The sequence below is a fragment of the Prionailurus viverrinus genome, chromosome A1, assembly GCF_022837055.1.
Source record: "Prionailurus viverrinus isolate Anna chromosome A1, UM_Priviv_1.0, whole genome shotgun sequence".
Classification (NCBI taxonomy): Eukaryota; Metazoa; Chordata; class Mammalia; order Carnivora; family Felidae; genus Prionailurus; species Prionailurus viverrinus.
In genome coordinates, this window is record NC_062561.1 from 93,263,541 (window position 1) to 93,275,592 (window position 12,052).

Below are 12,052 nucleotides of genomic sequence, written 5' to 3' on the forward strand. Positions count from 1 at the left end.
TGACTTCGGCTCAGGTCATGATCTCGCATTTGTGAGTTTGAGCCCCACGTGGGGCTCTGCGCTGTCAGTCTGCTTGGGATCCTCTGTCTCCCTCGCTCTTCCCCTCCCCTGTGTGCACTCTCTCTTTCAAAAATAAATAAACATTAAAAAATAAAGATAACTATTGAATAAATTTCTGAATAGTTACATGAAAGATGTCGCCCCTTCTAGAAGACAGACTTAGGCAGAAACTCAACTTTGAGCTTAGACGATAGAGAAGACATCGGGATTTTTACAGAAAATTTATGGCCATATAAAAATTTTAGGGCTACGTATGGTCTCCAGTCCTATTGATGGACCATTCCAGGTCAGCTTAGCCCTGTCTACACCATGGACCTCAGATTTGCAGCCAGAGCTGCCTGGGTGTCCGTTGATGCTGTTTGTGGGGAAGAAAGCCCAGGCTTTCTTGCTTCTGATGCATACATCTCTGGGTTCCCTGCCCCCCCCCCCACCCCCCATCCCGCACACAGCTCCCACTGACAGGAGCGATTTCAGGGGCTCTGCCTTCCTGGAGCTGCTGGAGGGGCCAGGGAACAATCCGGAGTGTGAGCATAGCGGAGTGCACTTCCACCAAAGAGAGGAGAGGAAGAGCCCAGATGAATGGCTTGCCTTTCTGCTCCTACCTGCAGACTATTCCAAGATGCGGGGGGTAGGGGGGTTGGGGTTGTACAACCTGTCTGGGAACGGCACGGAAGACCCCACAGCCAGCGTTGTCTGTGGTGAAGCCCTTGCTGGCTCGTATGTGCTCCCCTTTGGTTTCTGCCTCGCTCTTGCTTCTCTGAGATTCCACCTCACCGATACCACCCCGAGGAGAAGAGTTGGAAAAGTGCCTCTTCACCTTTTGATGGTAGTGGATAAACTAGGGATTAGCCTCTCAAAAATACTTAGGCCAACATCTTTCCAATTCTTTCTTTTCTTTTATTCTTTTATTCTTTATTTTATTTTATTTTTTTTAATGTTTACTTATTTTGAGAGAGAGAGCACATGAGCAGCAGAGGGGCAGAGAGAGAGGGAGAGAGAGAGAAGCCCAAGCAGCCTGCGTGCTGTCAGCACAGAGCCCCCGCGTGAGGCTCGAACTCACGAATCATAAGATCATAACCTGAGCTATAACCAAGAGTTGCAAGCTTAACCGACTGAGGCCCTCAGGCACTGCTGAGTTTAGTACAACAGCAATCTGGTGAGGCTCTACTTCCTTAATGGTGTGTATATCTACCCCTTTTTCTTGATCCCCCTCTTGCCCCTCTGGTTCAGGCTGTCAGGATCTCTGACGATTATCTCCTAACTGCACTTCCTGCTGATCTCACCAGCTTCCCATCTCTGGGGCATCATGTCTCCACAGCCTCTTTTTTTTTTTTTTAAGTTTATTTATTTATTTTTGAGAGAGAAAGAGATAGAGCAAGCTGGGGAGGGGCAGAGAGAAAGAGAGAGACAGAGCGAGAATCCCAAGCAGGCTTTGTGCTGTCAGCACAGAGTCCAGCTCAGGGCTCGAACTCATGTACCTTGAGATCATGACCTGAACTGATACCAAGAATTGGAGGCTTAACCAACTGAGCCACCCAGGTGCCCCAAAGCCATCTTTTGCAATGGAGAAATGGTCATGCATGCAGCTGAAACCCTTCAGATAATCCCTGCATGGGATCTGTGCCAGCAGGCCCTGGTAGGTTCACTTCCATTACTTGCCAGACTTCTCTTGTATTGTTCAACCAGCCTGTTTCATGTTTCAGCTATGCTTTGCTATTTAAAAAAAATTTTTTTTTACTATTTATTTAAACATTAAATAAATGTTGAGAGAGAGGGGGGGGGGTGAGCGTAAGCAGAGGAGGGGTGGAGAGAGAGGGAGACGCAGAATCCGAAGCAGGCTCCAGGCTCTGAGTTGTTATTACAGAGCCTGATGTGGGGCTCGAACTCGTGAATGAGGAGATCATGACCTGAGCTGATGTTGGACGCTTAACCAGTTGAGCCACCTAGGCACCCGTGTGCTTCTCTATTTAATATTTTCTCAGTGAGCTATGCCTTTACCTGTGTGATTCTTGATCTTTCTTGTTTGTTTCCATCTGGGAATGTCCAGTCTTCCTTCAAGAGCTAGTGTAAGCATCCTCTAAGAAATGCTGAGAGATTTTCCTGAGCTGTCTTTATTGTTGTTGAAGGAACACTTGTGTTCGAAATGATATTTTAGGGGAAACTGGAGGTAACTAAGAGACATTCCATGTCCACTCATGGTTAGTAAATAGAGGTCACAGATGGTGTTCAGCACCTAGGCTGCCTCTTTCGGAGGCCAGTGAGCTGTCTGATGGGACCTCCACAGTTAACGTGGGGAGGTTCCCGTAGACCAGGAGCTGCTTCCGGTTTCTGTAGGTTCAGAAACTTGTATTTTGCCAGTGTCCTCAGTGATTATTGATATCCTCTGAAAACTAATCAAACTCATGGTGCTGGGAGCTGTAAACCCTACTGACACTGTTATCAGCTGTATTGGGCGACTCCAACTCCAGAGGACTGTGCTGCTACAAATATGGGTCATTAAGAGAGACCGACCTGGGTTCATGTTCACTTAGTGTGTGATGTTGGGCAGGTGACCACACCTCTCTGTCACATGTCACAGGTAGAATTGGGGAAGCGATACTTTTTATTACTGAGGAATATGAGGCATGGATATCCTATTTTCTATTCCAGTCATTTGTACAGAAGTTAATTAAAATTTTCCAAGTTCAAGGAGCCGGTCAATGGTAGATGCAGGATTGAAACCCAAGCGGTTTGGCTCCAAAGTTTGTGTGCTTCATCCCCCGTTCTAAAATATTTTCTTAAAGTTGACCACTTTTTTTTGTTGTTCTGTTTAACATGAGATTCATGCAAAGTAATGATTTTTGTGAAATCTTGGGATTGGATGTATTAGCCTTTACATACACATGTATGTGTGTCTGTATTAGATTATAGAAGTAAAGCTAATTAGCTGAGACAGTAGAATCCACTCCAGCTGGTTTAAACAGGAAGAATTTTTATTAAAGGGTGTTTGAAAGCTCCCAGGATTTCTAGAAGGCCCAGAGAACTCACCTTGGGAACGATAATCCAGGAATCCTGGCAGCTAGGAAGTACATAACCAGGAGAAATAGCCCCAATCACGGACCCTGCTTTTGGCAAGAACATCATCGCTCCGTTATAGCTGCCACAGAGGACCTTCACCACCTCCAGCCTTGTCAGGAAATCTGAACTCCCACTCTGGGGCACTGGATCACACTGTTTATTCCCACATTGAAATTAAAAAAAAGTTTTTTTTATATTTTAGAGGGAGGGGGAGAAGAGAGAGAGCGCGAGCAGGGGAGAGGCAGAGAGAGAGGGGGACAGAGAATCTGAAGCAGGCTCTGTGCTGACAGCAGAGAGCCTGATGTGGGACTCGAACTCAAGAACAGCGAGATCATGACCTGAGCTGAAGCGGGGATGCTTAATTCACTCAGCCACCCCAGCACCCTTCCCCCACTGGAATTTTGTGAAGGCGTGTCTCTTTGCAAACACATAGGTCATCTGCTTGCACCATAGCTGCAGGGGATTCCGGGAATGCTGTTTTAGTTTTCCAACCTCTGCAGTTAAGAAGGCAACTTCCAGGGGCCTGAAATAGAGGTGAAGTCAAAATACTGTGTCTGCTGCCACACCCATGAACCTCAACCAAACCGCATTGATGTATTGCCGGCAATCTTCGTATGCGTAGAGTCTATGTCACGTTTGGGGAAAGAGAGCGTGAATGTTTCTATGGTGCTGGTATGGAAAGCACTCAGTAGGTGGTGGGATGGACATTAGTGCTGCTCTTCCCTTTGACTTAGAGCATCTTCCGAGGGCAGCATTCAGAGGATACTATCAGGTTCTCCTTCTAGTCACACTCCTAAGCGACCCCCCAGGAGGTAGAATGTGAAGCATGTGAGTTTCAGAGCCAAACTGCTTGGGTTTCCATCCTGGATCTACCATTGACCAGCTCCTTGTACTTGGAAAATTTAGTTAACTTCTCTGTGCCTCAGTTTACTCATCTGTATCATGGAGGTAATGGTACCTACCTCATACGGTAGCCATGGAGATCAGTAAGTTAGTATTTTATTTTATTTTTTAGATTTTTATTTTAAAGAGAACGTGTGCAAGTGGGAGAGAGGGGCAGGGGGAGAGAGAGAGAGATCCCAAGCAAGTTCCATGCTCAGCGTGGAGCCCGACATGGAGCTTGATCCCACGACCCTGGGATCATGACCTGAGCCCAAATCAAGAGTCGGACGCTCAGCTGATTGAGCCACCCAAGCTCTAAGATAAGTTAGTATTTTTAAAGTTTTAAAAACAGTGCTTGAAAAGTAAGTGCTATATAAATGTTTGTTACATAAATTATGTGGTGCTGGGAATGTCTATTTTCAGATAATATTTACATTTCTGCTTTTATCCACTGCCTGATATCTTATAAGCTATAAGATTGTGCATGGTGAGCATTGTTTATTCAGAGTGACTTTTCTGTGATTACTTATGAATAGGAGGCAACTTTTGTTATAGTTTATATGGACTGGCCCTCTGACATACCATATATGTATATAATATATAATATATATTATATATATATTAGTATATACATTATATATATATAATATAAAATCCAAGGCTGTTGTGATAGCTTCTCTGCTCCCTCAGCCAGTGTCATCTTCTCTCTCTCTCTTTTTTTTTTTTTTTTTGCTCTGGGTAGCAATTACTAGAATATTCCCATCAGTTAAGCCCAAGAGGTTTAAAGAGAACAGCATTCCCCCTGCTATAGAACCAAGGATAAGCATGTGGGTTGTTGTTAATTGGCTTGATGATGTTGCCTTTCATTTATTTGCAAATTTTCTTTACCTTGGAGTAACTTCTCATATGCCTGTCATATTGATACATTCATTCTCTCCTTATAAGTCTGTATTCCAGACTTTCTGCTGATTGTTGATTTAGCATAGACTTCTTTGATGGCTCTTGATAGTATTTTTGTTGTTCTAAGTTACTGTTACAATAATAACCTTTTTTAGGGGTACCTGGGTAGCTCAGTTGTTTGAGTGTCTGACTTCAGCTCAGGTCATGATCCCATGGTTCGTGAGTTTGAGCCCCACATTGGGCTCTCTGCTGTCAGTGCAGAGTCTGCTTCAGATCCTCTGTCTACCCGCCCCTGTTCTCTCTCTGCCCTTCCTTGCAATCTCTCTCAAAAATAAACATTAAAAAAAATAACCTTTTTTGAACCTGGTTCAGTGTGGATTCAAAAGAACCTTTCCTTTTATAATCCCACACACTTGAATAACACCCAGTATCCAAAGTTTCTGCCTAAGCTTACTTTGCTCTCTGTCCATGACCATTGTCTCCTCCCTGCAAAGAAATGCGTGTCAGCAGAAAATCACATTTAAGACTGTTTACTGCTAATATTTATCTTCGAGACTCTTTGAAAGCAGGTCTAAGATCTGTTAATCATTGTGTTCTCATTGTCTGGTACAGTGCCTGACCCACACTTGATGTTCAGTAACTATTAATAACTAGTAAATTGAATGGTAAATACAGATAAAGCTATTTCAGGGAAAAAAAAGAAAGCAGTATTGAATGTCTACCTCCATGATGAAAGATAAGCTACACTTAACACTTGCTTATGCAAACAGTTAAAAAATCAGTAGACAAAATACAGTTCCCTCACTTGGTCCACAATAACGTGGGGTTTCACTTGAATATGGTCTGGGGGTGAGTGGGAATTAATTTTCCTTCTGATTTCTCAAGAGGGGGTCCTAGGGATAATAATATCTACAACTTCCAGAATTTTGCCTGAGACTTATTGGAGCTTCTATTTTTTTTTTTTTTTAGGAAAAATTATTAAACTTCCTAGTTGATGTTTGTCTTCTGTGAGGGTCTAAGAAGGGCACTTTCATTGAGATAGAAGTGACATAGGACATTAGTTTCAGGTGTACAACCTGGTGATTTGCTATTTGTACATATTATAAAATGATCACCGGTTAAATCTAGTTAACATCTGTCACCACACGGTTACAAATTTTTCTCACATTGAGAACTTAGAATATCTACTCTCTCAGCAACTTTCAAGTCTACAATACAGTATTATTATTATTATTTTTTTAATGTTTATTTTTTATTTTTGAGACAGAGAGAGACAGAGCATGAACGGGTGAGGGTCAGAGAGAGGGGGATACAGAACTGGAAACAGGCTCCAGGCTCTGAGCTGTCAGCAGAGAGCCCGACGCGGGGCTCAAACCCACAGACCTGACCATGACCTGAGCTGAAGTCAGATGCTTAACTGACTGAGCCACCCAGGTGCCCCTACAATACAGTATTATTAACTGTAGTTGCCGTGTTGTACATGACATCCCCGTGACTTATTTTATAACTGAAAATTTGTACCTGTGACCTTTCTCACCCGTTTTGCCCTCACTGTACCCTGGCCTCTGGCAATCACCAGTCTGTTCTCTGTATTGGAGTTTAGGTTTTTGTGTTTTTTTTGATGTGTGTGTGGGTGTTGGTTTTCTCTCTTTTTTATTCCACTTGTGAGGTCATATAGTATTGTCTTTTTCTGTCTGATTTATTTCACTTAGCAAAATGCCTTCAAGGTTCATCTGTGTTGTCACAAATTGTAAGATTCCTTTCCTTTTTATGGTGAAAAAATATTCCATTGTGTGTGTGTGTGTGTGTGTGTGTGTGTGTGTGTGTGTCTCCAATGATGGACACCTACTTGTTTCTGTGTCTTGCCTATTGTAAATAATGCTGCAGTAAACCTTGGTTTGCAAGTGTCTTTTGAAGTTCGTGTTTTAGCTTCCTTTGGATAAATACTCAGAGGTAGAATTGCGGGATCATATGGTAATTCTATTTGAGGAACCTCCATACTGTTTTCCAGAGTGGCTGCACGGGTTTGCATTCCCAGCAACAGTGCATGGGCTTTCCCCTTTCTCCACATCCTCCCCAGCACCTATTGTTTCTTGTGTTGTTATTGTAGCCCTTGTGGCAGGTGTGAGGTCATCACGTCTCATTGTGGTTTTCATTTGCATTTCCCAGATGATTAAAATGAGCACATTTTCACATACCTGTGGGCCATCTGCAGGGCTTTGGAAAAATGTAAGGATTTTAAACTGATTAGCAAAACTAGGTAAAATTCATTTGCTCTGAACTTCTGAGTTAATGGCATCTGCCTTGAGAATAGGCACACTCCACTAAAATCTTTCTTAATGTATTGTATATAATCTCATCAATAGAGTTAATCTTGCACAAATTTTATTTATAAATAAATAAATAAATACATAATGTTTATTCATTTTTGAGAGGGAGACTGAGTGTGGGCGGGGGAGGGGCAGAGAGAGAAAGAGAGAGAGAGAGAGAGAGAGAGAGAGAGAGAGAGAGAGAGAGTCCGAAGCAGGCTCTAGGCTCTAGGCTCTGAGCTGTTAGCACAGAGCCCAACACAGGGCTCAAACCCACAAACTATGAGACGTGACCTGAGCCTAACTCTGACGCTTAACCGACTGAACCACCCAGGTGCCCCTCACATGAATTTTGAAGGCTGTGATGTCTGTGAGGGCGGGGAATCTAAAGGTAGCCTATTAAAATGAAAATGTCCACAAGGGCACAAATACCATGAGTTGTCAAAAAAAAAAAAAAAAAAAACCAAAAACCAAAAAACAACAAACAAAGCAAAACAAAAAAACCAATGCAACAACAAGAAAACCCTCCCAAGGCCTACAGTTAAATAGAGCAGAAAACCCAGAAAAGCATTTGAAATGACAGATGGACCAGAGGCTAAAAGTGGACTTGAATTGTTTCAACGTGTAGAGGACCAGCCTTTGTGGATTTTAAAAGAAAAAACTTTAGGGGCAATGACACTAGCCCATGTTTTCAGCCTGGTTTCCTGATGCCCCAGCTCTGGGTGGTGAAGCAAGCCTTCCTTTGAAGTATAAGCTGAGTGAGAGGCTGGTTCTGTGTAAGAGGAAAAATTCAGGCTTTTTTTTTTTTCAACTGCCCAAAGAAATTAATGTGCTCAGAAGGAGCTTGAGGACACTGTCAGAATTAAAAATAACTCGGTGACACTTCAATAATAAAAAGAAGAAAGTCCGTCGCTCTGAAACCTTCTTCAGAGGACACAGACTCTGGAAATTAAAAGTGATTCCAGTGGCGGTGGTCTAAAATGCAAAATTCACCTTAATTTTGGAAATGAAGTACTTGAGCTTTATTTCTCGCAAACGCGGCTGGGTTATATCCCACTGAATGGAAAGATACAAGGCACGAAGGCAGGTTCGTTTCTGCCCTTCTCCCTGCCCTCCCTCTTTCCTGTCTTCTGGCGTCTAAACTCTTAGCGCAATGCCTCGTACACAGTTAATTGGTAAGAAATCTGAATTTAACAAGTATCAGATGAGGCTGCTATAATGCTCAGTTGACTTGCCAAACACAGATTGGAGATAGGAAGACAGGGCAGCGGATGGTCTGTGCACTTCAGAGACTTAAAAATTCCCACTGGCCTCCATGACTCCTGAATTTCTTAAAGGTGCGTTGAGTGAGTTGCCTGAAGGCATGAGCTCAGAGGGTGGGCTCTCAGAAGGGCAATAATAATAGGAAATACCGAAGCTGGACCTTGCACTTTGGGCCAGTCCTACCGGTGAAGTGAGGCTGACAACTTGCAAAGAGAATTTCCCATTCCTCTCTGACCTGCAAGCTCGCACGTTTCATTTCTCGTTGAAATTTTACTAGAAAACCTGCGGCTGAGTAAAACGCAAGAATAATTTCATCTATTTACTTATGGACTTGGGGATGAAAATAAGGTCACCTTGACGGGCACAGATCTGGATTTGTCTATGTGATAGGTTGTGTGAGTGGCCACAAATTCTTTCACTGCTTGCACTTCCTGTACTTAAAATGTGACATTAAAGATGCTCTTTTTTTTAAAAAAAAAATGTTTTATTTATTTTTGAGAGGCAGTGTGAGTGGGCAGAGAGAGAGGGGGACAGGGGATGTGACCAAAATGGGAGATCATGACCTGAACTGAAGTCGGGCGCTTGGCCCACTGAGCCACCCAGACGCCCTACCCTTTTCAGTCTCGATCATGCTCCTTGAATGGCCCTTTCGTCTGAGAAGTGCTCTGGAGATGGAGCTATGGCTGAAGCACGCTTGCTCTGTGGTGTCTGGAGCCCTAAGCATCTTCTAGCAAGCAGGTCACGTGCAGTTGGCATGGTGTGCTGGGGAAACTTCCACCACTACCACTCAGGGAGTCTTCCTTAGCTCAGACGCTGATTCCACACCGGAGCATACTTGGTCTGTATGGGGGACCCCAGAACCACCCGAACATGACTGGGACCTCATGAGGCAGTGAGGCTCAGTGTGGCAGAGAGGCTTAGAGTGCAGACAGCCATGGTTGCCCCTCCGGATCCTATATCAGGAAGGGGGGTGGTATATACCTTAGGGGCGATGGGGCAAATAGGATTCAAGGCCCTAAAACTGCTGGGGTATTCATGTCCTAGGATCACAAGGCAGAGGGCCCTGCTTGGGGTCCTGAGGGCCTGCAGCACTGCTTTCTCTCACATTCCCGTCAGGTGACAGGTGGCCATCTTGAAGCATTCTCTTCCTTTTTACCTTCAGGATGATCATTGTAACTGGTTTTCATTTGCAATGCTTGGGACACTGAAGGAGGGTTGTGGTTAAAGCCACCGCGAGAGCAGAAAAGATCCATGTTGTCCAGGAGGCAAAGCCCACCCAGCGCTGGAGCAGGGGGCCATCTCTTTGAGGCATCATCGGAAAAGTACTGCCAGGCACAAAGCAGGAGTGGGAATAGGTGAATGTGTCTCAGCTCCAAATAGCAGGAGGCCCCCCCCCCCCACTCCGTACCAGAGGATGAGAGAAGGGGTTTGCGGAAGGCCAGCGCTGTCTTCGTTGGTTACTTTGTGTCCTTGGAAGCAGAGATTGGGAGAGGCTTTCTTTTTTACAAATTTTTTAATGTTTATTTTTGATACAGCATGAGTGGGGGAGGGGCAGAAAGCGAGGGGGGACACAGAATCCGAAGCAGGCTCCAGGCTCTGAGCTGTCAGCACAGAGCCCGATGTGGGGCTTGAACTCCTGAACCCTGAGATCATGACCTGAGCTGAAGTTTGACACTTAATTGACTGAGCCACTCACGTGCCCCGGGAGAGTTTCTTTACTCATACATATGAATTTGTCATATCTATCTATCTATCTATACGCACACACACAGAGATATATATATGTATATACTTTTTCTTTTTTTGAGAGAAAGAGCACAAGTTGGGGGGGGGGGGCAGAGAGAGAGGGAGGGAGGGAGGAAGGGAAGGAGAGAGAGAATCCCAAGCAGGCTCTGCGTTGTTAGGACAGAGCCTGATGTGGGACTCCAACCGATGAACCGTGAGATCATGACCTGAGCTGAAACCAAGAGTCAGATGCTTAACCGACTGAACCACCCAGGTGCCCCATTGTCTTTGGTATATTTTATGTATGTATGCATGTATTTATTTAAAATGTTTATTTTTGAGAGAGAGAGAGAGACGTAGAGCATGAGTGGAGGAGGGGCAGAGAGAGAGGGAGACACAGAATCCCAAGTGGGCTCAGTGCTGTTCACATGGATCCTGAGGCTGGGCTCTATTAATACCATGACTGTGAGGTCATGACCTGAGCCAAAATCAAGAGGTGGACGATCAACCAACTGAGCCACCCAGACGCCCCAATGGCTCAATATTTCTAAATATTACTCAGTGCTCATCACGACAAGTGCTCACCTACTTCAGCCATCCCTCCCCACCCACCTCCCTTCTGGTAACCATCAGTCTGGGCATATTCTTTTATCTGTGTTATTGGTTTCATAATACTGCCTCTAGTAAGACACACATTTCTCGAGGAAAATGATCAGTATAGTTACAGTACAGATCTGAGGGGACCCTCCCTGTACACATGTAGCCCAGAAAACTCAGGGCAGTCTGGTCACAACATTTCAATTTCAAGCTTCTGATGGGTATTAAAACATGATTAAAAGGGATTTAGAAAAAAATAATGAAAAGTACCTTAAGGGTCTCACTCCAAATTGGAAACCCAAACTGAGAATTACATCAATGATTTAAGGTAATTTAGAGCACGGAACACATGGCTCTACAGAGCAATGACCTTGGTGGTGGATCGAGAATGTGGGGCTGACGACTCCTGTGCTGTTGACCTGCAAACTTGTGGAGTTTGGGTTCTTGGCTGGATTTCCTTTCCTTGTATCTTAATTCTTGTATTTGCTATGCATTCACTGCCTCTATTGGGTCATCACTGAACTAGGCTCTAGAAGTCTGAAGAGTGAAGACATAGTCCAGGCTCCCTTCCCCATGCCCTGCACCTTGTCCTCGTCAGGACAAATGATGAGCAGGGCGCCAGACAGTTGTGCACATCCTCTGAAAACTAAGTAGAAGGAGGGATCAATTTCCACAGGGATAAGATTTTACAGAGGAGCGGGTGATTGAGCCTTACAGGCTGTTAGAAGGTGGAGAGGGATATATCGTTTATAGAGAGTGTTTGGAAGCTTAGAGGAATATTTAGAAAGTGGTTTGCTTTCTGCTGTGGTTGAAGCATAGGTGTGTAGGGGAAGGGACCCATGGCAGAAGGTGTCCCACAGAAATGGAGAGTTAGACCATATTGCTAAGGGTGTGGGATTTCAGATCGGGATTATGGACTTGATACCCCAAGCTTGGTTACCTCTGTCTGCAAAGCACCTGCTGACATCACACACGGAGAGGGTATTAATCAGAATTATTAGTGAGAAAGAATGTGTCACTGTTTGTATATGTCTATCAACCTTATGACCCTACATCAGAAATTCACTTGGTAAAAATAAAAAAAAAAATAAAAAAGTGGGAATATCTGGGTGGCTCATTCAGATTAAGTGTCTCTTTTTCTTTATTAATTAATTTAATTTAATTTTTAAAATTTCTATCCAAGTTAGCATATAGTGCAACAATGATTTCAGGAGTAAATTCCTTAATTCCCCATACCCATTTAGGCCATCCCCCTCTCC